The sequence below is a fragment of the Protopterus annectens genome, chromosome 12.part0 (genome assembly GCF_019279795.1).
Source record: "Protopterus annectens isolate FY-2018-M chromosome 12.part0, PAN1.0, whole genome shotgun sequence".
Taxonomy (NCBI): Eukaryota; Metazoa; Chordata; order Ceratodontiformes; family Protopteridae; genus Protopterus; species Protopterus annectens.
The window spans coordinates 1299496969-1299524789 of record NC_056746.1 but is presented as its reverse complement, the minus strand read 5'-3'; the positions used below and the strand labels follow the sequence as shown (position 1 = coordinate 1299524789).

Genomic DNA, 27821 nt, shown 5'->3' with positions numbered 1-27821 from the left:
AATCATCTGCAAATTTAGTCAGCCAGAGACCACTGACATTGTGGTCCTGTTTGTGAGCCAGTTGGCTATCCACCGGGTGATATACGGGTTTGTACCTAGCCTCTTGAGTTTGTCAACAGTGCCCGAGTGGGGTATTGGGTGAAATGCCTTGGCCAGGTCAAGGTAGGCAGTGTGAACAATTTTGTCCTCATCCATTGCTTTGCTCCACTAGGTTGACTAGGCATGATCTGCCCTTGACAAAACCAAACTAGGTTGGGTCCAGTGTCTGGAGGTTTACTATATCTCTAGTGATCATCTCCATGATAATTCTTTCCATGGCTTTACATATAAGACTAGTGAGACTTATGGGTCTGTAGTTTCCAGGGTCTGTAGATAGCCCACCTTTGTGTAGAGGGATGACTGATGCCTTTCTCCATTCATGAGGCACAAAGCCTGTTTGGAGGCTACAGTTAAATAGTAATTCCAGAGGTCCTGATAGGTCATGTTTCATGCTATTTAGAAGGCATCCTGGGATATTATCTGGGCCCATTGATGTCACATTAAGAACCTGTCCCCTAGTGATAGTAGGGGGAGTTATATTTGCTATTTCCTGAGGGAAGGTTGAGGGGGAGAGAGGAGTAAAGTTGGAGCTGAATTTATCAGCCAGGAGATTTGCTATATCTTCTGGCTCAGTAGAGGTGGCTCCATTTACAATGAGTTATGCACACAATTATGTATTGCCTTTGAGGTTGTGGACATAACTAAAGAAAGCTTTGTGGTTGTCCTTGCCCTGGGGCCAAACTTACCTCAAATTTGGCTTTGGTATACTTTATTTGTCCTTTGAGTTGTTTGTTTAGTTTGATGAAAGTGCTTTTATCCTGCTCGGTGCTGCACCTTCTAATTTTTGTCATAATTTTCTTCCTGCTGTTATACTGCTGACTGATTTTGGGATTCCACCAGGGTGGCTTGTTTTTTGAGTTAGATGTTCTTCGTTCCACATTGCTGCAGTCCTTACTATTGGGTAGTCCGCTGTCCAGTCAGCCCGAATACCAGAGTATAAGGCTGACGTCGGTCAGGGCGCATTAGACTGACGTCAGTACGTCAGGGTACTAATGCGCATGACCGACGTCATATCCTCAGTCTTTTTTGCCGCATGGTCCGATGCAGAAGCAGTTTTGCGAGTGCAGGTTGGCGTTCTGAAATATTTCCGAAGCCGGAGTTTCAGACCGAATCAGAGTTGGCTAAGTACCCCGTTGGGGAACATTTTGGTTTTCTTGCCTCAGTATTTAACCGGATGTCAGAAAAAGTGAATAACTGTATTTCTTGTGGGAAACAGATACCTCATAGGGATTACCATACCTTGTGTATACCTTGTTTAGGGCCTGAGCACGACGTTGTTGGTTGCCGCTCTTGTGCTAGGTTTAACAAGCGCACTATTAAGAGACGGTTAGACTGTGCCAGGTTAGTGTTTGGGAAGCGTTGCAATTATAAAATGCCGTCGGATGCTCCGGCCCGCTTCGTCAAGAAGCGCAAGGACAAAACAGCGAAGCCTAGGGTTGATGAACCGGCAGTCCCGGACGTCGGTTCTTTAGAAGGCTCAGTGGAGCCGGAGGTTTTGCCAGGAGTTTCTTTGGAGTCTCAGGCAGAGACTTTACTGTTACAGGATGTGCCTTCTCAGGAGGTAGGCCAGGCTGAGGGGCTTCTCAGGTAACTGTTCTTCCCTCTCTTCCCAAGGTAGTTAGAGCCTCTCCTTCTGTTGCCAAAACTTCTTTGAGAGGTAGGCCAAGTTCAGCTTCAGTGGGGGCTTCTCCTAGCATTTCAGGTTCTGTGCCTAAGAAACATATGCTTAAAATGGCAGAAGATTTGATTACTATGATTAGAGGTTATATGCCCCCTCCTGATAAGAGGCCTAGGGTGGAACCGGAGTTTGATAGTTTTGAACAGTGTTCAGAGGCTTCTGAGTCTTCTGCGGAAGATTTGCAGGAGTTTCCTCCTTATTCTGATTCTGATGTGGATGATTCCACTCCTACAGCTTCTCCTCCTGAGGATTTCTCATTTTCAGAGACTCTGCATTCCATGAGGGAGCACTTTAAATGGGAAGGCCAGGATTACTCTGATTCCGGGAAAAGGCTTAGGGAATTCTTGTTTTGCCCCAGCATAGGCCCTTAGCTATACCTCCTGTGTTGAATGTGGTGGAAGATGTTTTTGCAGAGGCTTCCCTGAACCCTGATTCTTTGCCTCCTGCTCCTATTAAACCTGATAGGTACTATAGGGTGCCTGAAGCTCATAAGTATCTTTTTAAGAGTCCTAGGGCAGACCCGGAAACTGTTTCTCAGGGACCTAAAGGTGTTAAGGCCTCTGTGGTTAAAAACCCTGTTCCCACTGATAAAGAGGCAAGGGCTTTGGATAGATGGGGAAAGAAAGTGTATACTTCTTCCACTTTAGCCATGAGGCGTTGAATTGTCAGTTTCACATGCTTAAATATCAAAATTATCTCCTTTCACAACTGAAATCTAAGGTGGATGCTTTGGCGGAAGGTATTGAGTGTAAAGAGTTGCTGGATTTAGTTCATGTGTCTGAACAAGTGGGTAAGCATTCCTTGCAATGTGGTTTTGATGCTGTACAGGCCTCCTCGAGGGTGGCTGCCACTAGTTCTGTTCTTCGCAGGCATGCCTGGTTGAGGGATCAGAATTTAGCTGAGCATGTTAAGACAAGGATTTTGGATGCTCCTTTACAGTCGGATGTGTTGTTTGGTTCGCCTGTAGAAGCAGTTTTAAAGAAGATGGAGGACAAAGCTAAGTCTATGCAAACTGTTAAAGATTTTTTGCAGGTGCAGCCACCGAAGTTTAGTAGAAATTGGCCTACTAAGGGATGGACATATCCTGCTTATGATTCCCAGTCTAGGGGTAGGTCTAGGCGTGGTAGGGGCAGAGCTCAAGGTTCTTTTAGGCCTAGAACAGGGAGTTCACCTGCTCAGACTTCTGGTGAGGGCAGGGGTCAGTCCTTTCGTAAACAGACCCAATGACCTGCCTTTTCAGCTGCCAGTAGATTCTCGTCTGGCAGCTCCTTTGGGAGGAAGACTGTCTCTTTTCAAGGAAAATTGGGATTTAATTACTCAAGACAGATGGGTGTTGGATATCATTCACCACGGTTACAGGTTTTATTTCCATACATTGCCCCTTTCAAAGGCATGCCAGGCGTTCCTCCTCCACAAAGGAAAGAGGCTCACAAGCAAATTTCTCAGTTACTCCAAATAGGGGCCATTCAGCCAGTCCCTGTATCAGAAAGGGGCCTAGGGTTTTATTCTCGCCTGTTCCTAGTACCAAAGAAGGGGAACACGTGGAGACCAATTTTGGATTTATCTATCCTCAACACTTATCTGGACATTCCCAAGTTCAAGATGTTGACGTTACAACAGCTTTTACCTCTGCTGGGCAAAGATCACTGGATGGTAACTTTAGATCTCAAGGAAGCTTACCTTCATGTGCCTATAAGACTAAGTTGCAGGAAGTATCTGCGTTTCGAGCTGGAAATTCTCATTATCAGTTCTCTGCATTGCCCTTTGGCTTATCTACTGCCCAGAGTATTCACAAAGGTTCTGGCTCCAGTGATAGCTTACTTCAGGCTAAAAGGAATTCAAATCTATCCTTATTTGGGCGACTGCCTGATTCTGGCTCAAGAAAAGGAAGACCTTCTACAGCATCTGGAATATGTTATAGCAGTGCTAAGATGCCTAGGGTATTCTGTGAGCGAAATAAAGTCCAGTCTAGTACCCTCTCAAGACAGGTGCTTTCTGGGTGTGAGACTGAATACAGCAGCCCAGATGGCCTTTTTAACCCCGGACAAACAAAAGAGTCTATCACTTTACTTCCATCAACTATCTCATCAGTCCGTGCTGACTGCAAGGACAGTCCTTCAAGCATTAGGGTTCATGGCATCTTGTATTCTGGTGCTTCCCAATGCCAAACTGCATATGAGGAAGCTACAATGGTATCTCAAAAATGTATGGACACAGCACTGCCAGGATTTGGACACTGTCATTCAAATAATACCTTGCCTTCAAAAAGAATTTTGTGGTGGGCTCAGGAATGTCACCTAAACAAGGGACTCTCTGTGACCCGGCCAGAGGCGAGTCAGATTTTAACGACAGATGCCTCGGACATTGCTTGGGGAGCTCATCTGAATGGAAAGTGGATACAAGACAAGTGGCCTGCCAGACTACAGCATCTACATATCAACATGAAGGAGATGTTAGCAGTCCAGTTTGCATTAATGGCTTTCAAGGAGTTACTTCTTCCAGGGCAGGTGTTGATTCTAACAGACAACACAACTGTCATGTGGTACATCAACAAGCAAGGGGAACACATTCTTATCCTCTATGCAGGCAAGCAATGATTTTATGGGAGACTGCGCTAAGCTTGCAACTAACTCTTCAGGCAAGGTTTCTGCCGGAGCACAGAACTCCTTAGCAGATGTGTTAAGCAGACAAATCATGGATCCCCAGTGGAAACTGGATCTTCATGTATTTCAGAAATTGACAGTGTCATGGGGAACTCCAGACATAGATCTGTTCGCTTCTCCACTAAACCACCAGCTGCCAAAGTTTTGCACAAAGGGGTTTCATCACACAGCTTGGAAAGTGGATGCTCTGTCTTTCAGTTGGAAAAACCTTCATGTGTATGCCTTTCCACCTCTGCCTCTTCTTCCAAAGGTGCTATTAAAAGTCAGACAAGACAAGCCAAGGATGATTTTGATAGCTCCAGATTGGCCTCGGCAACACTGGTACCCACTACTAAGGAGTCTGGTAAGGAAGCCTCCATGGCCTTTGCCTTTGATTCCTCATCTGTTATCTCAGAAGGACGGTCATCTGCTCAATGTCAAGCTTCACTCTCTTCATCTAACAGCCTGGCATATTCTGTGTTGAAACACAGCAGGTCTCAACTTCCTCAACAAGTTTTAAATGTGATTATGGAAGCTAGAAGACCTAGTACAAGGAAAGTGTCATGAAAAATGGAAGAGATTTTATTTTGGAGTACAGCAAAGAATTTGGAGATTTCTGAGCCTAATTTGAGTGTGGCTCTTCAATATCTTACTGAGTTATTGGACGAAGGTTTGTCCTTCTCTTCCATTAAGATTCATGCTGCAGCAATTTCAGCTCACTATGATTGTGACCCACCATTGTTTTCGCATCCTTTGTTCAAGCAGTTTCTTAGAGGGCAAAGAATATAAGACCCCCGTAGAGCTCCTACTCCTGCTTGGGATCTCAATTTTGTGTTGGAAAAACTTACTCTACAACCTTTTGAGCCTGCGGCTACTGCTGAATTGAAATACTTGTCATGGAAGACTGCTTTTCTGTTGGCTATTACTTCTGCAAGAAGGGTGTCTGAGTTGCAGGCCCTTATGGCAGTAGAGCCCTTTTGATTTTCCATAAGGATAGGGTATCATTACGTACTAATCCTTCCTTTATGCCTAAGGTGGTTTCTAGTGTGGCTTTAAACCAAACTATTCATTTGCCTACTTTTTATGCAGACCCCCAAAATAAAGGGAAAAGATTTTGCACACTTTAGATGTACACAGGCAATTGCGTTATTATTTAAGCAGGACTAAGGATTTCAGGCAGTCTCAGCAGTTGTTTGTTTCTTTTGCTTTGAGTTCAGGGCAAGCCTGTGTCAAAACAAACTATTTCTAGGTGGATTGGGTTTTGCATTGCATTTTGTTATTCCCATCATGGCAAGGAGATTCCAGCTGGGATTAGGCCTCATTCCACTAGGGCTACTGCCACTTCCACAGCATTTCTAAGGGGGGTGGCAACTAAGGATATTTTGGAGGCAGCTACTTGGAGTTCAGTTCATACTTTCTCTAAGCATTATCACCTTCCTATCTACTCTAAGTCTAGGGCTGGTTTTGCCACAGCTGTTTTGCAAGGCATGTTGTCAGCTCCTACTTCTTTATGATTTGCCAGCCTCCCTTACCTCTGCTTTGGGATTCTACCCAATAGTAAGGACTGCAGCAATGTGGAACGAAGAACATAGTACAGTTTTGTACCTACCATAAATGTAGATGTTCGAGGATCCACATTGCTGCAGTCCAATTTACCCTCCCTCCTTCCCCTCTGTGTTTAGGGGTGGTTGTGTAGGTGTGGTTATATGCTGATGTTTTTGTATATATCTTGTTGTATATATTGTACATATGTTTGGTGCAGGTATTTTGGGCCTTGTCTTTTTAGGGTCTTCTGACATCTGGGGCAAGAAAAGACTGAGGATATGACGTCGGTCATGCGCATTAGTACCCTGACGTACTGACGTCAGTCTAATGCGCCCTGACCGACGTCAGCCTTATACTCTGGTATTCGGGCCGACTGGACAGCGGACTACCCAATAGTAAGGACTGCAGCAATGTGGATCCTCGAACATCTACATTTATGGTAGGTACAAAACTGTACTTTCTGTACTTCTTCCTGGTGGCTACAGCTGCCTGTATGTAGTTATTAACACGGTTGTGCAGGGTTTCTGTGAACAGTTCTGCATAGGCAGAAGTGTTTTCAGGGTTTATGGGGGCTTGAAATTTTGCCAGGTTCTCACTTAAAAGCACGAGAGTAGCCTTAGAATAGTTCCTGAATATTCCAGCTTTAGTTTGGGGTCCAGGTGAGCATTTTGTGGTCTGACCTTACCAGGGAAGGCATTACATTAGGGGTATGCATCAGTCTCCCCTATTAATGAGGACCAGATCCAGTATGGTTGTAAGTTTGGTGTCGTATAGGATTCCCATTTAATAGTGGGGTCACCCATGAATATGATATTGGGTTGGATTGTTAGTGTTTGTAATAAGTTTAAATACATGGTATGGGTTTCCCGAGTCATTGAGGGGGACCTTTAGCTTGCAAAGAAGTGGCATTGGATTTTACCTATGGTGATTTGAAAATGGAGCAGCTCAAGTGCATTGCCCTGTTTGACCAGCCTTGAAGTATATTTATTTTTGATGTAAATAGCGACACCTCCAGCTTTAGTCCCTGCCTATGAAGTAGCTGGCCTAAATGTGTGGAAGGCTTTATAACCTTGCACTGATGGTATGCTCTCAGCAGCTTTAAACCACATCTCAGTGACCGCACAGACATCAGCATTTTCTTGGGTAAAGAGAGCTTCTAGGGAGTGGAGTTTTTTTGTTTAGACTCCTAGCAAACTACTCTTATGCTTTATTGAGACTGTGCAAACTCTGGAACTTCTTGGAAAGTTCTGGGGTTTACCAGTGAGTGCTTCAGGGGTTACAGTTGCTGCCATGTGCTTGGGCCTATTTATTTTAACCATGTACTGCATACTATCAACATGTGCTCTAGAAGTTACTGGAAGCATGCATTTCTCATTCATAAGCATGTGTATGTGCTTTTCTGTGAGCTTGTATATCTGACAAATCTCAGTGGCTTATTCAAAGTTAAATCACTGTCATGAGGCAAAATTTTCTCACAGCATCACCCTTAATACCACACACAAGTCTATATTTATCAATTCATCCCTTAAATCACCAAATCTGCACATTTTATCCTTATTTCTCAAGTCTGTTATATATGCTGCAAAAGTTTCACCAGGCTATTGATCCCTTTGTAAAATAAGTGCCTTTTCACTGTAATGTTTTGTCTGGAGGTTACACATTTCTCTAAATTTACATTTTAAGCTTTCAGGGTCCTCCCTTGACTCAGCCGGTACAACAATATGACTGTTTTCCCCCTTTTCTGCAAAGATAGCAGGTGCATACACAAATAAACGCTCCCTTTCAATGGCTTCTGCCTTTGTACGGCCATGTTTATCAGAAAATGCAGCCTGTATGAAAATGTTGTACTCTTGGTCAAACACTCTCCAGTTCTCTGCAGTATTATTGTCAAACACAAGTGCGCTGGGCTTTTGAAATCCATCTGTCATGCCAACAAAGTATGCACAAACACGTTGAAAATATGGCCCTTGTAATTATTGAAAATATGGCCCTTGTAATTATGTACGAATAAGCTACTTTGTGCTTGTAATACCATTCAAATGCACAATAAACTCTTTGAAATAATGTACTTTGCGAAATATTCTCTGAAATGGCTGTATCTTGTGAAATAATTTTACTGTAATACTGCACAAACATGTGAGCACGTCATACACATCTGATATCTCTAATTGATTAGAAAAATATGTGCTTAGCAAAAATGCAGTCGTTTCCTTTTATTTTAATAGTTTTATGCAATTCGGACTTTCTTTCAAACATTTTCCATAGTAATTCAAATATTTTTATCAATATCGGATATTTCAGTTTATTTAAATATTGTTTAGAGCATTCTGTATGCTTTGTTTCATATTTTGCGAATAAGAAATTATCTAAGCAAGTTTTAACATCTGAAATTTGTTTCTGATCTGTTTTGCAAGTTGTACATGTAGTAGGGATGATTCACTCATATATATTCCTCCAATACCAACTGGATACGTCTCGGACTTAAATTGGAGAAACTGGAACTCTTTCTGGCAACAAGTCATTTAAGCATGCCTCTTCTGACACCATGTCACTCATCCATCTCTAACATACATGACAAACAGGTGGCATAGTTAGTTTAGATGCTTTATTACATAGAAACATATCAGGATGGATAGCAGCATCATAAAATACAAACAAAGTGATTAACAGACAGACCTTACTGACCTACATGCTTACATCTCAACAGCTTACTACAAAATGGCAGTCAGACTCGCACGTGCTCAGTATTTATACACTTGTGCAAGCCCTTGGATAGCTTCTTAAAGATACATACACACACATTGAGCTACAATAGAGTAAGGTGAGATTTTAGGAGTACGGCAATGGAAGCATTTGCATTCCCTGTTACAAAAATAAGGGTAGTTAGGAGGATATATGAAGGAATGGATGCAAGAATTAAAGTGGTAGGGTTTCTTTATGATGTTGGAATAATGGAACTAGGCACGTGTGTCCTGTTTCCCCTTTGTTACTTGTTTTATATTTAGAGCCACTGGCAAAGAAAATAAGGGACTCAAAAATGCAAGGATATAATTGGTATGGTAATCAAGAAAAGTTATCTTTATTTGCAGATGATATTATTTTGCACCTTTTAAATCCAGAAAAGGACATGTCAGTGTTGTGAAACATTTTGAGACAGTTTCAAGTCTTTTCAGGATATAAAATTAATGAAAATTAAACAAAGGCTACAGCCATAAATGATGTACCCACACACAGAGTTGTTCAGCATTACCCATATTTACAGGGACATGATAAAATTAAGTATTTAGGAACATAAGACTAAAAGGCTTCTGTTATGGCAGCAAAGAATATGGGGGAAGAGACTAAATAAAAAATGAGAAACTGGAAGCTCTTGTTTATGAATATGGATAGCAAGATACAAGAAATTAAAATGTTTTTAAATTGTTTAATTTTATATACAGGTCAGTCATATTTTATCAAACAGAGAAGAAATTAAGGACAATAATTAATAAAGAGTTGAAGGAATTTATCTGGGAGGGGAAGAGAGCAAGATTTAAGTTGGATATACTGATATTTAGAATATAACTAGGAGGTTTAAGATTACCCAATTTGAAGGGATATTTTACAGCTACAAAGTTAAGGCTTCTGTACTTAACACAGGCACAAGGTTATAATTCAAAATGGAAAGGGATGACGATGAAGCAGGAGGGTGTTCAAGAAATAGAGAGAGAGTGGGATTTTGGATGCAGATCCTTAAGGAGAATAACAATAACAGTACAGAATATTATATTCATAAAGTGGCAGAAAGTATTCTGATAACTAAGCCAACACAAGAATGGAGAAAGGAGATTTTGCCAGTAGAAACGACTGCAAGCACACGTGCAGAAATAGGCAAGAGGGGGCTGGAATTTACTGGAGAAAACTGTCAAAGGAACCAAGCTATTGGGATCAAGTGGAAAGTAACAGAGTAGGATGAGATCAAGAAGACATTTGGACTGCAGGTTAGAGACTGCCTTTCCTAACAGGGATTGATATCATAATATAAGCAAAGAGAAAGGGATGGGGAATCTTAAGTGAAAGATCTGCACTGCTTTGGTTTTTAGTCAAATCTAGAACAGAAGCTGCTGTTAAAAAGGGGTAATTAGTAGGGCATATAAAATATATGATAACTATAAGAATCTGTCAGAAGTTAGCTGCCTGTTAGTTAGTCTAGTTTACATTTACTGCTATTCTATTCCGATAATAAATGTCTTCCCTTGAACTATTTTTGTGTCCTAGTGGATTTACTGAAGATGGACAGTAAAAATGAACCTCTTAACAGGAGTGTGGGACATACACACGACAAGATAGGCAATATAATAATAATAAATAACAACCAGTAAGGTGAGCAAGATTTACATCTTATCCTGTAGGAGAGGAAACTGTCACAGCAGGTATGATGCTCATGCCTTACTGGCTATCAGAATTCAAATTCCTAAGATAGGGTTCCTTAAGGATATTCCATTTATTTATTTTTATAAAGTATGCCCATTTTCATTCAAAGCCTAATCGAGGCAAATTAGACAGTAACAGTACTGGACCAACTTAAAGATAATAGAAAGACATGAAATTGTTAGGACACCACTGACAGCTCCATCATGCACTGAAGCTGCTCATTTATGCAAGGACAAATTGCAGTCCATTAAGTAACAGCATATACAGCCTTGATGGTAGCATTGAGTGATAAAGCATTGACCAGGTGACCAGAGTGATTGGCATCTCAGCCAAACGATGTCAACATCCTACAAAAAGATCTTAAACAAACGAGTGGTGCCAAAGTCATGGCCTTAAACGCAATGCAAAAAAAAGTATTATCATCCCTTTTGGTAAGGTTAAATGTTCCTGCTAACTACCACATAGTAACAACACCCAAAGTACACACTCAGTGGTGAGAGACCTGGGCACACAGGTTGACAGCAACCTTACCATTGATCACCATGTATCCACAGTGATAAGAAGGGCATTCTGTATTGTTCATCTCTTAAGTAAGGGCATTGCCTCTAGAAAAAAAAGAAGTTATAACCTCCCTGTACTCTTCCCTCATCAGGCCAGTAATTGAATACAATGCCCCTTTTGGTATGTACCTTTCCAAGCATGTGCAGCAATTGGAGAGACCACAAAGGTTTCTTACAATGAAAATTTAAGGTCTTCAGCATTTGTCCTGTAAGGATCATCTGAAATCACTGTCACTTTATTCTATTTCATACAGACTACTCAGAGGCGATCTCTACCTTGGATATTAGGCAATCTTTGGCCATGCTTTACTGGAAATGCTGCATATCCATAAGTCAAATGGTACACAGGTTACTTGCTCTAATGACCTTAACCTGGTATGTTACATTAGTAGAACCTGCTGGAGGGACAGATTTGTCTCCCAGAGGTTACCACACCTTTGGAAAAGACTCCCACTTCATGTCAAGCAGAGCACCTCATTGGCCCTCTTCAAAAGCAGTCTGGACGATTGGGTGGGTAACCGTAAATTCACCACAGGAGTTCCACCTGTGTCCCTCTTGGCTAGGGGTGATAGGTGCCAATTATGGAAATAAGGGTAAAACTTGGCTAAGCTTGTAAGGACCCTAGGGTCATTAGCCTAGTAACCTCCTATGATTGTACAGGCCTATCCTGGAGCTGGTGGGAACATGCTGGTGTTTCATTAGTGGAGCTCTGACCCCCACCAGACCTCAGACAGAAGACACAGGGCAAGTGGGGGCACCCTACAGGTCCAGGGGGAAATTAATTGCCCAGACTGCTCTTTGTTGACTTCAGTCTAATGGGGACATTAGCACACAGCTGGCTAGACTTAGGCCTTGTGAAACACTGGCCTCCAGCAATGACAGTACCACTCTTGGATGTCTCACTCTTGCCTCCAGGCCAAGTTTTAAGTATGATCACAAAAGTTGAGCCTTAGACTTGGAGGAATAGAGCAGTGACAGGGAATCAAGGAGTTTGGCGGGGGGGTGCTAGCCAGAAAAAAAAAGTAACAGTGTACTGTATATACCTTAGCTTTTGCAGAAGAAAAAGTTTCAAGCATACGCAACAGCACAGCAGTCAGCCTAATGTCACTAAGGAAAAAGTTACAGACTGTTGCTCTCTACTGGAGAAGGCATTAGCTAAATGAGTTAGGATGATATGGGACAGCACAGACAGCAAAAATTGGCTGGTGTCAGACTTCTTAGGCTGATTTTAACTGTAATTAATTATCTCAAGAACTTCAGTGTTGAAGATTTATTCTTTTACAAAGTATTAAACAGAGGAGGAGGAGAAGAGTTCTGATGATGGGTAGCAACCTAGCACAATCCTTCCCTAATATGTTATCTAGTCTGTGTCATTCCTGACCTGCACACAAAAACTACAATGATTTTTCTGATTTTTTTAATAAAAATATTTTTGAGAAAGTGCAATAGGTAGTATAAAGGGCTAGATGTGTATAAAAAAATAAATTTAGAAGCAGAGTCCGTTTTCTATATCTGGCGGCACCGGATCGGCCCCTTTCCACTCACATTCTGGCTCTGCCTAAACATGCTGAAGTGAGGGAGGATTTCACTGAGGACAGATGGAGTCTCTCATTGGGACTTCCTCTAGTGAATGCGTTCAGAAAGCTGGTAAAAATAGGAAATTAAATAAGGGAGTGGCATGTGATTCTACTGAAGGTCACCCCCCACCCCCTTTACAAATCAAAGAAATAGAACAAAGCACAAAAACGCAACGAGCGAAAGCCACACTATCTTTTGTCATGTGAAATGAGAAATATATACACCTATAGTACTAAACAAAAAAAACGTATTTTATTTGAACATTGTTAGGCAGCTTGCTCTTGTAGTTTTAATTTTATCTGAAACTTTGGTGTTTTGTATCATTGGCTTTGCTGCAGAAAAATGGCATGCTACTATAACTATAGTATCTATGTGTACAAGTGAGATTATGGGAAACCGTATATAATGCGTATTTGATTTTTTACAGGATTTCTTCATACATTTGCAGTGATTGTGGAGAAATAACTCACCGTCTTATAAACATGTTTCATAAATAGGGAAGGATTGCATGAATCTTGGTAATCTTAGGGCACCTGTTAAAGACCATGACCATGATTTAACGTGGGAAATAAGACATGTTTGATGAAAAGTATATTCTTAATATGGTGAAGCCTCCAGTCAGTTAACTTTAACATGCGACGTTATAATGGGAAAACATAATAATGCTAGTTGTCGCGTGTCTTTATAGACAAGTCATTAAACGCTTGGGGATTCAGAATTAAGTACGCCCACACACACACACACGTACCTATTGGCGATTGACTCAAAATTATATGAATAGTATTACCCCTCAAAAACTACTAACACTTACACCTCAAAGTGCCTGCAAATTAGCCAGATAAAGTATACAATACAGAAGACGACGAAAGCAAACATTTTTACCATACATTTGAAACGCCGGTTCGAGTCTGACACTTGACCATCACCTTCTATATGGGTCAAACACACTAACGCGTAGAGCATCCCAGCAAAACATGCAGCACTCCTTCCTTCCCACCCCGCCATCCAAGCAGTCTAACAATCTTACGGTCACCTGCAGCGGACAATCTTTCTCCCAAACGAAAGCGCGTCCGCCCATGCTTCTTGAGAAGAGAGAGTGAACGAGCCGGAGCGTGACGTGTGCTCGACAGTCCCAGCCCCACCGCCTCTCCCAAGACAGCAGTTGGCTGTCAGTTGGTTCACAGCGTCTCAAACACACATATCCCCCAGTCTGCCTCATCCCAATCCTAGTCATCTCATCCGGCGGTCCAGAAAACAGCAACACACGGGGATAACACACTCAGTCTCACCCATTTTTTTAATAAGCCATAACTGTCAAGTCACTCCAGAACTGCTGGTGTCATCAAGGTAAGGTGCTACTGCGTGCAGTGTTTTATCTATCCCACTAATCTCCTCATATTATCTTCAGTATTTAGAGGAAACAAACAGTATCCTGACGGGAACGCGTCTCGCACTGTCCTGCACTCGACTAGTCTTAAGATTTAGTGTGGTTGTTTTAATCAGTACGTGGGCAGTAGTGGTTGTTGCAGTGAATAAATCAAAATCGAAACAGATAAAGCTTTTTCTTAGTTAAAAGTCAGATCTGTAGGGTCCCGGGTTCACGGAGCGATTAGTCTACTAATAGATGAGTTATTAGTATTTATTATTTAAGAGTACTTATATAATATGTGTTGTATGCTTTCTAAGAAATTCAGTAATTATAACAGTCTCTTACTGAAGTGATAACACAGTACAGCAAATGTAAGGGAGTTTTTTTATTTGTAGTGTTATTTTGATGTGTGTGTTACCTGTTTTGTGCATTTCTGTGTGGGTCCAGGGCCATACTAATCTGCTGCGCTCAGTGACTGTACTTTTCACATACAGAAGGGGCCAAAAGCACTGTATTTATGTCTCTTTTTAGAATAAGCAGATCAAGCTCTGCCTGAAGGGGCCGGGCTCTGCTTTTTTTCTCTCCCTCCCCTCCCGCTTCTGAGCGATTTTGTTTAAAGACGCAAAGCTTAGAGGAAAGAGCTTTGTGAGTAATGTCATCGCCTGTCTTGTAGGGTTCACCTAAACCTTTTTAAAACCTCTCTTGTCCTTGGATCGCTGAGACACGGGACTGCCTCCTCCTCCTCCACCTCACGGGTGTTGCTGTTTGGGAGGGGAACGTCCACGCTCTGTTACCGTTGGAATGTCTCTGTGTACATTTTTGGATGCCCCCCTGTTTTATTTTGCAATCTCATGTGCTTGTAGCAGCCTTAAGTAGTTTCATGAGAAATGCTGATAGGGAGGAGCAGTGTTTTATTATTGGAGGAGTGCAATTCTGTGTGTAACGAGGGATTCTGCAAAAAGCATGCTTGATTTTCCCATTATGCCACATTATACCTCTCATGTCTTGATGAATATTATATCCTGATACCTAACCCCCCCCCCCCCATGAGTAAAAAAAATGTCTGTGAGGTACAAATCAATAAGGGAATTGCAGACCCATTAATTCAAATGGATTTTTTCCAAATTGATCTTCCTTCTGGGTTTTTCACAAGGTGGATTAATAAGTTATACATCACTGTAGTTATTTTATATTTTAAACTTCTCTCATATACCAAAATCTTAAAAAAATATGCTCTGTTTTATATATTTTTTTGTATCACTGGCAACTTTTTAAAAGCAAAATTATGATTCCAAAGACTAAATTCATTTGTTTACTTAGTATGTAGTAGCTGTAAAAAATGTTGGTAGTGGGAACATTATCTTGAACAACTGCTATGGGGGAAAAACAGACTACATTGTTCAGTGGACAATGGTGAATATCGAGCTATAAAGTAACTGTCTATGGGTGGCATGGTTTTTGAGAGAGGTGGATGTCTGGGAGTTACAGGAATGTGAAATAACATGGAGTGCTGTAATAGGTACATTGTTTGGCTGAAGTAGCCTTTATTTGCAATATAATTCTGGTCTATATCTTTTGTGTTGATGTTACCAAGCAGATGTCACAGTGCCCTGTATCATGCGGCATTGTTTCTAGTCCTTGGGTGGAATGTAAAACCTGCAGCAGCAGTTTTCACTTTTTTACGTTGAACCTTAAAACCTGCAGCAGCAGTTTTCACTTTTTTTTAGGTTGAACTTTAAGCATGGCTGGGCTGTTTGTTTCTTGTTAGAGTGTAATAAGTAATGGCATTGCAACAGAGTATGATACATTATTGTGTTCTTGTTCACCACCAGCACCCATTCATTGGTCCAGGCTGCTGTATAGTTAAAAATGAAGTTAATTGCCACACAGTCCTGGTTGTCATTGAGAACATTTAGCCCTACATCCCTACTTCAGTAGGGGGTGGGGTGCTGCTTGGTGCCCCTTAGGAGTCTTTGAAAGAGTAGCACTAGCCTCGTTGTTGTTCATGAGTGAATTAATGGTTTTCCATCTGGATTGCTAGCATACCAAATGTCATCTATTGGGCATAATGGAGCTGACACTCTGACATTCTTATTTGGATAAGTAATGCTAGTGCAATTTGAGCAGTTATCTGAATGTTATTGTTTATCTTGTTGCCCCCCCCCCCACACACACACACACACACCTACATGGTTTGAAGTTTTAAGAGACTAGCTTTGTAAGGACCCCATAAGTTGTAAGAACTGAAAAAAAAACAAGGTTAAAATGTGTTATCCCAAGAATGCATGTTGGAACATTTTTATGTTTTATTTTACTTTTTATGTGTGTTTTTTAGTTGTTTGAATTCTTTCTCCATCAATTCTGTTTGTCATCAGCAACACAAATGCCTTACTTGATCTTAATATTTTAAGACACGTTTCACTGGAGGTACTTTGCAGCGTATTATTTGATTAGTAAATTTGTTTTTTTCTGCATACATATATCCAACTCTTGATGTCCCTTCCAGTCTTGACTACATCCCAGCTTTGTGACTGCCATCTCCCACCATATATTTCTGTTGCTCAGCCTTCTACAGAGTTGTTCAAAGACAAAGTTTTAATTAGCTGGGATTGCAAGTGTGGAGTCTGGTAATGTACCACACAACAATTATTGCTTGCATTATGTTCATTATTTATTTATCTGTTCCTTGAAAAATGGTTGTGGTCCCAAAGCTGCTGCAGCATCACTCTCCTAAATTGTATCATACTGAAACATCATGCTGATTGCAGGAAAATGTGCCCCGATAAGCTTAAAAGGTCAACCCTGTGCTTATGGCTATACCTTCTCTGTTGGTAATTCAGGAAGCAGTAGGAGAGCAGGAAGTCGTCAGCGCCCTTTTTTTTGGATAAACTCAAATGCATTTTTTCCCATAGACCCTCTTTACTAACACCAACAAGCTGTGAACATGTCTACAAAGTTAGCTATAACACCATTATGCTTGGCTGCAATAGGCTGTATAGGAAAGTCTGTAAAGAGTAGTAGTTTGATTATTTTGTTGGAAACTTACCAGACTGTTGGAATTTTGTGTATTTGCAGTGGTGGTGCTGCGGTAGCGTTGTCGCCTCACAGTTAGACATTGCACGTTCGATTCTCAGTTAGAGCGCCTTCTGTATGTCGACATGCATGAATGGGCGTTCCTTCGTTGAAGGTTGTGCATTAGGCCCGACAAGCCAGCACGTAAAAATCTACTGCCAATCATTAGCGGACCGGAGTTCCGCTGTGGCGACCCCTAACCGGGAAAAGCCAAAAGACAGTTTTAGTCATACTGATGCAAAGCTTATGTTTCTTACCAGCATCGGTTAGTGGCTCAGTAGGTAAAACACTTTGCCTTTTTTACCTGAAGAACAGGAGACTGTGGGTTCTATTCCACTGCTTTCCAACAGTAACACTGTATTGTGCAGGTTAAGGGGGTACTGCTGTCCTTTGGATGAGATGTTAAATCGTGGTCATGGCTACCTTGGCGGTTGCTCAGGTGGATGTAAAAGACCCCACACACAGTTGTGGAAAAAAGTAGGGGCACTTTGCTATAAACCAGAGCACAAAACAATTCCACAAACAACCTTCTATAGTAGACAAAATGGCTGCATAATAATCTATTAATTTAAACCTTAACAAAATCCATAATAAATTAGATAAAAGAACGAGGAGGCTTTCCCCAGTGTTCTAAGTGATATGTCCCTGTAGTCCTTGTAATTACATTTCAGGTCTTCCCTAAAAACAGGCCATGTGTGATGGAAATAACCCAGTAATAGATGTATGTTCTGTTTTTCTGTCAATTCATGCTTTATATTATTGTGCTTGCTGTTCTTGTATTTATTTTACTTGTTGGTGAAAACATATATTGACTATACAATTGATAGGGACACTTGCAGAGAATATTTTGTCCAGAGTATATAGTCTTAACTAGGATATCTAGTCTGCAAAATTGACTGGGCTAATGTACTCCATGCTTGAAGATGTTTGATGTACTCCATGCTTGAAGATGTTTCATCTGGATGACTATCTCTATAAGAAGTACATTTTAGGATTGTGCAACATACAATAACCAGTCCTACAGTATTTTCTTTATACCCAACGATGCAATATTTTTCCTTTACTCACACTAGAGATGGTATTCCTTGAATGTCCATACTGTTCTACGTGTGTAATTTTTATTCTATCTGTACTTAGTGATTCCTAATGCATACTAATATAAACTCTGTACTGTGTTTTGTGAATTGTACTATGTCTGACTCTTATATCTGTAACATTTGTTAAACTTATCAACTTTGTAATGCTTGTGGAGCTTTTTTCCCCGGGCCTCCACTGAAAATGGGTTTTGACCCAGTGGACTTTCCCAATCAACAAATGTTAATAAATAAATAAATAAATAAGAAAGAAACTTCCTGAAGGCCTTGGGACTGCAAACCTGTTTTTATAGCATGGTAAACGACAATTAGTACAGGTTCTTTTTCTGCCTAACTGGTGTGAGAATGTTACCATAGCCTACACCACAGCACAGATTTAAAGGCGCATTGCTCAGTTTTGTGCCCAATGTGTTACAACTGCCCCTTCCAAGTACAAAGCCAGGGATTTTGGACCCATTACAATGTCTGACACTGACAACCCATCAGCATTTTTGTTGGCTAGGCTGGGCCTGTGGGTCCCTGATTACTGAAAGGGTTGGAAAGGTAACGCTGATTGCCTAACTTCATACCACAGTGTAAGGGCTGAGAAGGTAGATTGATGGCAACATGACCGGTTACCAAACTGAAATGCCTACCTAGCATGTAGCGTACATCAAGGCACATTAGGTCCACTTTATTGGTAGACATACTCTTTCAGTGCCTGAGTACGTCCTTTATGCAATACTCAAACTTCCTGTGGGTATAGCTCAAAGGGTACTTCTCACCTTGGATGTTTTGCATCTAAATCTAGCTCTAACACAGTGATGGATAGGGTAAGTTGGCATGTATCTGACACAGTGATACATAGGGCAAATTGGCATGCACCTGTGCAGACACGTGGAATAACGTTAGGCACACAGACATACTTTACTAAATGGATGCAAGGCCTGAACAACACTTCCTACATCCAGCGACTCAAAGCCCTATCACTGTACTCTGAATTTAGCAGACTGTTAAGAGGTGAGGTAAGAGGTCTGGCATACAAAGCATCCTCTGACCCAATAATTATGGATTTACTGCATATCAGCAAAGTCCAATGGCATCAAAAATACTTGATCTAGGGATCTAAATCTCTTCCGCAACATCAACAGAGTGATTTGGAGGAACAGGTATAGCTCCCAGAGGATACCACTGCTTTGGTACAGACCTCCATCCACATTAAATAAAGTTCATCTCTGTCAGTATCAAAGTGCAACCTGGATCTATGGATGGGAAGCAGAACATTTACCTCAGGACTGTCCCCTATACTACTAATGGACTGTGGCAGCTACTAAATGCTTAGTACAATGCATGAGTCTCCCCAAAGTATCTGTTTGGAGTAATGTATAATTTCAACCATGGGATAGGTAAGGGCAGTCTCTAACCAAATAGGAGAGGTTAATTCAAACACAAAAAGGGAAACTGGCAAGGCTTAAAGTGGGCCACAAGGGCAGCTAGTGTAGTACTTACCTGTGAACCTGTAAATTCTTTGGTAAAATCAGGAGTCACTAATAGTGATTCAAAGCAAAGAATCCTTTTAAATTCGTTAAATGTTCTGTCTGCCTGAAAGGACCATTGCATCTTTGTCAGCTTACTGCTCGTGAGATCTGCCGTAGGGTAAGCAGAAGTCGCAGGATTTCTGTAGTACCCAGCTAATCCAATAAAAGCCTTTATCTGACCCTTACTGGGGGGATACATGCCCGGTTTTAAGGCCTCTGTATTTTCTGGCTGTGCTATTACCAACCCTCTTTCTGTAGTGTATCACAAGTACTTGACTTCCACCATACCCAGTTTACTTTTCTTAATACGTAAGCTTGCCTGTCATATAAATTTCATAACAGCCTGTACATGACCATGTCATTCATGTATACTGTAGCATATTTGGAATAAGGCTTCAGTGCCTTTTATCCATCAACCTCTGAAAGGTGGCTGGAGCTCCATGTAAGCATTATGATAGTGGCACTGTTAAACAGACCATCTGGGGTTGTCAGTTGTGGGTATGGGATAGCTGTCAAATTTTGACTTCTGAAATTTGTTACTGAATGTAATACTTCCAGCAAATTTAGGAGCTCGCCCTACAGCGCTGCTTCATTCACTTTTGACTGTTCTCCTACCCCTAGCTTTAGTATCTTTGAACTAATTGTCTTGCTAGCTGCTTTTATGACTCTGGTACTCCTGTTAGATGTCCATATAACTTTCATTCCAGATGTACTGTCTCTGTTATGTGCTATCAGTTGTTATTTCAGGTATGTCTGAGAGCACTCTTTACAGAAGTTCTCTAATTTCCTGCTTTCGTAATTTTGACAAAAAAAATCCCTATCACTGTACTTCTGGTAGTAGAGATTCTCTGGTCTCCCCTGTATGAACTTCATCTTGGAGTCTTACTGCCAAATTTTCTGTTTCTTTCCATGGATTCAGTACATTAATGCGATTCTCTAGTTTTTGTCTCCCAGCTGACCTTGTAGTTTGTTGCATTTATTCTTTCAATTACTTTCAGTGTGGCCCTTTCCACTTAGATAGGAGTTGGTGCCTTCCACGGAAAACAAATATTTAACACCTGGTCCCCTGGGTTAAAAATTTTAAGCCATGATATTTTTATTATAAACTCAGTCTTGCATTTCATGTTTCTGCATGTGCTCATTTACTATGGATATAACCAACTTTAGTCTATCTTGCAAACTAGTACAGTGTTCTGTCACTCTTTGAAAGGGTGTTTTCTCTTCTTCCCAAGTTTCTTTAACAATTTCTGGCAGTCCTCTGAGATACCTGCCAAACAGAAGTTCAAATGGAGTAAACCCAGCTGAAGTTTGAGGCAATTCTCAGACTGCACACCGTAAGTAAGGTAACAACTGGCCCCAGTTTTTAACATCTGCATCAGTAACATTCCTTGAGCCTCTCTACTAATCCATCAGTCTTTGGGTGATAGACTGACCTTTTCAAATGTTTGACTTAAAGCACCTGCAATAATGATACAATGCTGTTGACATAAAGGGAGTGCCTTGGTCTGTCTGTAACTGAAAAATTACTGCACCAATTCTCTGGCAGTAGCCTTAGCAGCTTTGCATAATAGCACTACGTCTGGGAAATTTATAGCTTAGACCATTATTACTAGTATGTACTGATACCCACTGCATGATTTCAGAGAATACCTTACAATATCCATAGCATTTTGTTCAAAGATGGGCTCTGGGATCAATACTCTCTCTACATCCAGCACAGGGTGCATTTTTCTGGCACTTCAGGCAAGACACACAGGCCTTTTCTATCGGTCGTTATGACAGGTCAGTAAAATCCGTCTAGTATTCTTGCCTTAATTTTGTCCTTTTCCAGGAGACTTCCTAACATGTGACTTTTTTCTTTTATCTTCATTGTTAGTGTCCTATAATGTTTGGCACTAGCAATTGATGTATATTTTTTACTTTCTTTACTTGCTGTATGTATGAAACCATTTTATAACTCAAAATAGGCATAAGAAATAACAGGGACTTGTTAGTTACTACAGTCTTGGTTATATGCAGTCTTGCCCTACTTAACATGTCATCTTCCCATTTTTTAAGTTTATGTGGCTTACCTGCAAGTCCACTAACTCAGGGTTACTTTGTTCAGTAGCTTGTCTTAAGTTGGAAGGTATAGCTTCTGGCACTACAGCCTCCTCCATGTTTTTCTCTGCAAAAGGTCATTCTAAACAAAAATGATGGTGATCATCATCATCATCATCATCACAACCTCCATTTTACTGTCTGTGCTCTCAGTACAAGTTTCTTGAGTGATTTCTCTTATTTTAGGTTGGTCTCCCTCTTTTTTTAGTGTTAGTGGATACCACACTCGTATTTTCTTTTCCTTGTTTATATTGCCTGTTCTCTACAAAGGGTGTCTCAGATCAAAATTTATTTTCAGTTTTACTTTTTCTTGCTAACAGATACCTGCTACTGTGCCTTTACTTGAGTTTTCCGCTTGACACTAGCAGAAATAGGCTCAGCTATGCACTGTCTTGCTTTATTCACTTTTAGTTCTCTCTGTTCTGAGAATCTTCACTTAGATGTCACTTCTGGGTTTTTTTTTCTCAGTTTTTGTGCTAATGATTCTAGTAATTGTGTGCAGACGTCAGGGTCGTCTTTCAGTTTACCTATGGCTCCTGTACTGGCATCTCTTAGAGTTTTGTATTTCTTATAACAAACAGTATCCTTTTTACTGTCTAGTAACAACCAAATTGTAGCACCTTTTGTAGCTTCTATGCCAGTTTCCCTCTGGTTTTGATTCCAGACCACTGTAGGAGTGTCACTGGTTTGCTCTCACCCAATGCTTATATTGAATCAGTGAACCAAGCTGCTGCTTTACATCTTATCAAGTATGTCAGTCTGCCATACTGTGCCTGTGGATTCATCCTCCTCAAAACATTTTCTGTAGTGCTTTAAAACAGGGAAAATATTTTCATCAAATTATATAATCAGGCGTTACAGCCACATAATCCAACAGTCTTCATAAGATTTTTCAGTTTCTACGTGGGTGGGGGTGGGGGGAATTCTTTTGTGTCACATCTACTTGTATAGTTGTTAGCAATGTTATCATTGCATGATTGCATGCTAGGGGCTGTTGACAAACGTAACCATGTTTCATAAGACTAGTAGGGCTTGAGCCTCCCTTTCTTCTAAAAGGTAGGACACTTAACTTGCTTGGTTGTAATGCAGTGACATAGCACTGACTCAGTTGTTCTAGCTATAGATTTATCACACTTCATAGTAAGAACTTCATTTTGTGGCATGCATTTCACTTTTCACTTTTTCACGTCTGAGATTCTGTTTGTTATTAGTACTTCAGTTTTAATAGCCCAGAAATTATCAGTGAGACCCTCACCAATGTTTGCAACAAATAAACATATTACTTGCATCTTTTTGTTTCACAGAATGTGGCATATTTCTTATTGTTGCTTTAGTTTTAGAAGCAGACACTTCAGTTTCAAACATCCTGCATTAACAAGTAAGCATTCAATCAAAGTTGCTAGCTTATCAAGAGTTATTTGGATCACTTTACATTACTACCCAAAACTCTTTTTAAAAATCTGCCTACTGCTAAAATTTGTAAAAATGTCACTTTGCTGTTGATATCTTCTCCAGCCATAGCTTTAGAGTAGGTTTTAAATCATGCATTTGCACTTTACCAGTGTATCAGCATTAGAATTAGTTACAAAATTGTATTGCTTATACATTAGAGGAGATTTCAACCATAGCCAGAGTTCTTTCATAAGATTGTCATAGTCTGTGTAATCAGTTTCTTCCATGTGCATATAAGTTTCCATGTCCTCTCTTGACGGTTGGGATGGCAGGATTTTCGTCTGGTCGCCCCAGTTCCAATTGCCTTGTGTTGGCACAGTACTGGGTGGGATTCCAAATCATTCTCCTTAATTATTTTTCATGACAGGCACCATCTTTGGGTTGGCAGCTACACTGGCCAGCATAAGTAGCTGGTGCTGTAGTTGCCCCAGCATCTGGTCAGTTTCCATCTAAGACTCACAGTCCTTTCTATTTATTTATTTATTTATTTTTTAAGTAAGCCCTTCATGGTTGAAGTCACCAGGCAAGCATTCTGAGAACATCTCCAGGAAATAACTATAACAGTGCTGTAGGGAATAGATAGCTCAAATTATGTTTAGAATTTGGCTGCAAGCATACTTTGAGGAATGGCAAATCCTTGAACAACTGGCCACATTCTCTGCCAGTGTAAAGTCTTAAGTCACACTGGAGGAACAGAGTTTTGTAGAAAAAAAAAATTATTGTGTGCATTTAATTGAGAAACAAAATAACAGTATTTCTCTGCTTGTCACTTTAACAATGAAATGAAAATAATATGATTTCTGTATTCTTATCCAAAATTAAATAAGGCAAACATAGCCCTTTTTCTTGCAGTTCTACAAAACAGAACCTTTCTTTTGTCTTTACACGGTCCATATACCCCCTTCAAAACTAGCAGTGTTTCCAGGGTCTGTCTTCCAGGATGATCCTCCAGATGAGGTTCTAACTTCCTGAGGGCCTTGGGCCTGGGAGTCTTCTTTTTATAGCATGGTAACTGATAATTAAGAGCTCATTGCTAACTGCTACAGAGAATGTTCCTGACTAATGGTTGTGAGTGCTCACACCCCATACTGCAGCATGGATTTAAATGTTCCTGACTGATGGTTATGAGAGTGCTCACACCCCATACTGCGGCATGGATTTAAATGTTCCCGACTAATGGTTGTCAGAGTGCTCACACCCCATACTGCAGCATGGATTTAAATGTTCCCGACTGATGGTTGTGAGAGTGCTCACATCCCATACTGCAGCATGGATTTAAATGTTCTTGACTAATGGTTGTGAGAGTGCTCACACCCCATACTGCAGCATGGATTTAAATGTTCCCGACTAATGGTTGTGAGAGTGCTCACACCCCATACTGCAGCATGGATTTAAATGTTCCCGACTAATAGTTGTGAGAGTGCTCACACCCCATACTGCAGCATGGATTTAAATTTTCCCGACTAATGGTTGCGAGAGTGCTCACACCCCATACTGCGGCATGGATTTAAATGTTCCCAACTAATGGTTGTGAGAGTGCTCACACCCCATACTGCGGCATGGATTTAAATGTTCCCGACTAATGGTTGTGAGAGTGCTCACACCCCATACTGCGGCATGGATTTAAATGTTCCCGACTAATGGTTGTGAGAGTGCTCACACCCCATACTGCGGCATGGATTTAAATGTTCCTGACTAATGGTTGTCAGAGTGCTCACACCCCATACTGCAGCATGGATTTAAATGTTCCCGACCTGATGGTTATGAGAGTGCTCACACCCCATACTGCAGCATGGATTTAAATGTTCCCGACTAATGGTTGTCAGAGTGCTCACACCCCATACTACAGCATGGATTTAAATGTTCCCGACTAATGGTTGTCAGAGTGCTCACACCCCATACTGCAGCATGGATTTAAATGTTCCCGACTGATGGTTGTGAGAGTGCGCACACCCCATACTGCAGCATGGATTTAAATGTTCCCGACTAATGGTTGTGAGAGTGCTCACACCCCATACTGCGGCATGGATTTAAATGTTCCCGACTAATGGTTGCGAGAGTGCTCACACCCCATACTGCGGCATGGATTTAAATGTTCCCGACTAATGGTTGTGAGAGTGCTCACACCCCATACTGCGGCATGGATTTAAATGTTCCCGACTAATGGTTGTCAGAGTGCTCACACCCCATACTGCGGCATAGATTTAAATGTTCCCGACTAATGGTTGTCAGAGTGCTCACACCCCATACTGCGGCATGGATTTAAATGTTCCCGACTAATGGTTGTGAGAGTGCTCACACCCCATACTGCGGCATGGATTTAAATGTTCCTGACTAATGGTTGTGAGAGTGCTCACACCCCATACTGCAGCATGGATTTAAATGTTCCCGATTAATGGTTGTGAGAGTGCTCACACCCCATACTGCGGCATGGATTTAAATGTTCCCGACTAATGGTTGTCAGAGTGCTCACACCCCATACTGCGGCATGGATTTAAATGTTCTTGACTAATGGTTGTGAGGGTGCTCACACCCCATACTGCGGCATGGATTTAAAAGCATATTAACCACTTTTATATCCAAAAAGTTACTTTTATCTATTTAAATTTGTTGACCTGAGTGGAGTGCTGATCCACTGGGCCATGTCCAGGACTGCTTGGATTATAAGAAGAAAGTAAATATATGTGCAAAAAAAATTACACTAAAAGTAGTAAACTGTGGTTAAAATTTGTAGGAGTGTGTGTTTTAAAAAGTGTGGAAATGTAGCAAGTGAGAAACAATGAAAAAGTGAGGTAGCAATCACATTATGTTACAGTAAGCAAGTCTTGGTTAACACTTTTAGGTAAAATGTTCAAATACAGAAATGCTGTAACAATTAAACAATGAGAAAAAGACTAGCAATAAAGTTTTTAAGTCAGCTGTATACGGAAAGTGGATCTTCAGTTGTCTTTTGTGCTTTATGATTGAGTTGTGTGCTAGTAATATGTAACATTTTTATATTAGTTATGTAGGTAAATTTCTTTTTGAATTATGTTTACATTCTGCTGTCTTCCAAATCTAAATTGGATTAACCAAGTAATCGGCTGGTGTTTCAAGAACTTTAAGTATACTAATGCTGTGTGTGTTTATGTCTTGTACCCTGTTATGTGCACCATACAAACACTGTTCATTATAGCTTGCTGTTGGAGTCTGTTGTCATCAGACAATGGAGATGAACAGAAACACAGCAAACCCAATGGTGCAGGAATGCATTTTTGTGGAAAGTTGTTGATCAAACTGTATGTGATATAAAGTGTAGTGTGCTGATTACTGTTTACATTTTCTGGCTGGTGCCTGGTCCTCTTGTCTTTTCTATCTTTCTGGGCTTTTATTACACTGGAACCAAAGAACCCTTGTGAAGTGAAGCCTGAACTTGTAGTAGTAGTGCTTGTGGTGATGGAGAATGCAATCTGCTTAAACAGAAACTCAAATAAAGCTGGCAGGGTCATCTGAGTAGCTGAATCCTGACTATGGACTGAAGGAGCATCCTTGTCATGAACTGTGAGCAGGCTGGAGAGTTCTGGCAGTGTTAACATTTGTCCTTTAATGCAGAAGGAGGTGTTATGCAGTTGGCACTTGTAGTTCACAAAAACAGCTTTACCTGTAAGTTTGTTGTGTTATAGTAATTAGCAGAGATGTTGGCAAACAGCATTGTCAGTGGAGACTGGCAAAATGGTAATTGTTGGTAGATGCTAATTATGTTGGAGAGTACACTCTAGGCTTTAAACCCCTGCTACATACCTTTTGTGGTTTTCAGCATCAACACTGAGATTTGAAGACTTTATTGTGCTATATAAACCAAATAATTACATAACTTTCCCCAGCAGAGAACATAACTTTCTCACTGTGAAAGATAAGAGGAACTGCATTTTTCAGGAAATATTGGTTTATCTAAATTTTAAATTGGTTTGACATGATTTAGATTGCAGCTGCAGTATTAGTCCATATTCAATAGAAAATGTTGATTTATTTCCACAAATAGGAAAATTAATGACTGGGGACACGAAGTAGGCTGCATTCAAATATTCCTGGCAGGTTTCATGCTTGAAAAAAAATGTAGCCAACTAGGTAAAACGAGTTGCTGAATGGTATTGTACAAGCTTGAGTATCATTAATAACTGTGATGGATTGTTTGATTTTTTTTTCTGCTATACAGAATGCCATTTAGTATTTTTAGGTGAATTTGCAAGCCTGCTCATTGGTGTGTGTGTGTGTGTGTGTGTGTGTGTGTGTGTGTGTGTGTGTGTGTGTGTGTGTGTTTATGCGCACACGATGGATGGGCTTGGACATGCATCCTGTGACAGACTAGCATCTTGTCTAAGATTACTTCAGTGCCTGTTCCCCATTGAGTGCTGGGATAGACGTCAGCTCCCATGTGACTCTGAAATGAGTAAGTAATTAGGGAATTAAATGAATGAGTTCTAAATGAATGTGGTACATGGTTATATTGTGAAGAATGTATGTATATCTAGTGCTGAAATGTATAGCAGTTAAATGTATGTATCCATTATGTTCATTCCACCTTTTGTGAGTCACAGTGGTCGCAAGTAGAGCAGGGTAGACCAGACTCTCCCTAGCAACAGTCTGGAGCTTATCCTGTGGAACGACTGACACTCCTAGATAAGCTGAGAAATAAATATAATCCCTTCAGTCTGTCCTGAGT

At 40.8% G+C, this 27821-nt stretch overlaps 1 protein-coding gene across 2 annotated transcripts in view; it reads left to right on the top strand.

The window, feature by feature from the left end:
• The window catches only part of NOL4L (nucleolar protein 4 like), a 1816355-nt gene that overhangs the window by 948073 nt on the left and 840461 nt on the right, over positions 1-27821 (top strand). The window contains exon 1 of one of the 2 annotated variants that reach the window (XM_044090354.1): positions 13664-13862. The exons of the other annotated variant lie outside the window; for it this stretch is intronic. The gene's annotated coding sequence lies outside the window, so the exon portion shown is untranslated. Of the gene's footprint in view, positions 1-13663; positions 13863-27821 lie in introns of those variants that run through there. 2 annotated transcript variants of the gene reach the window in all.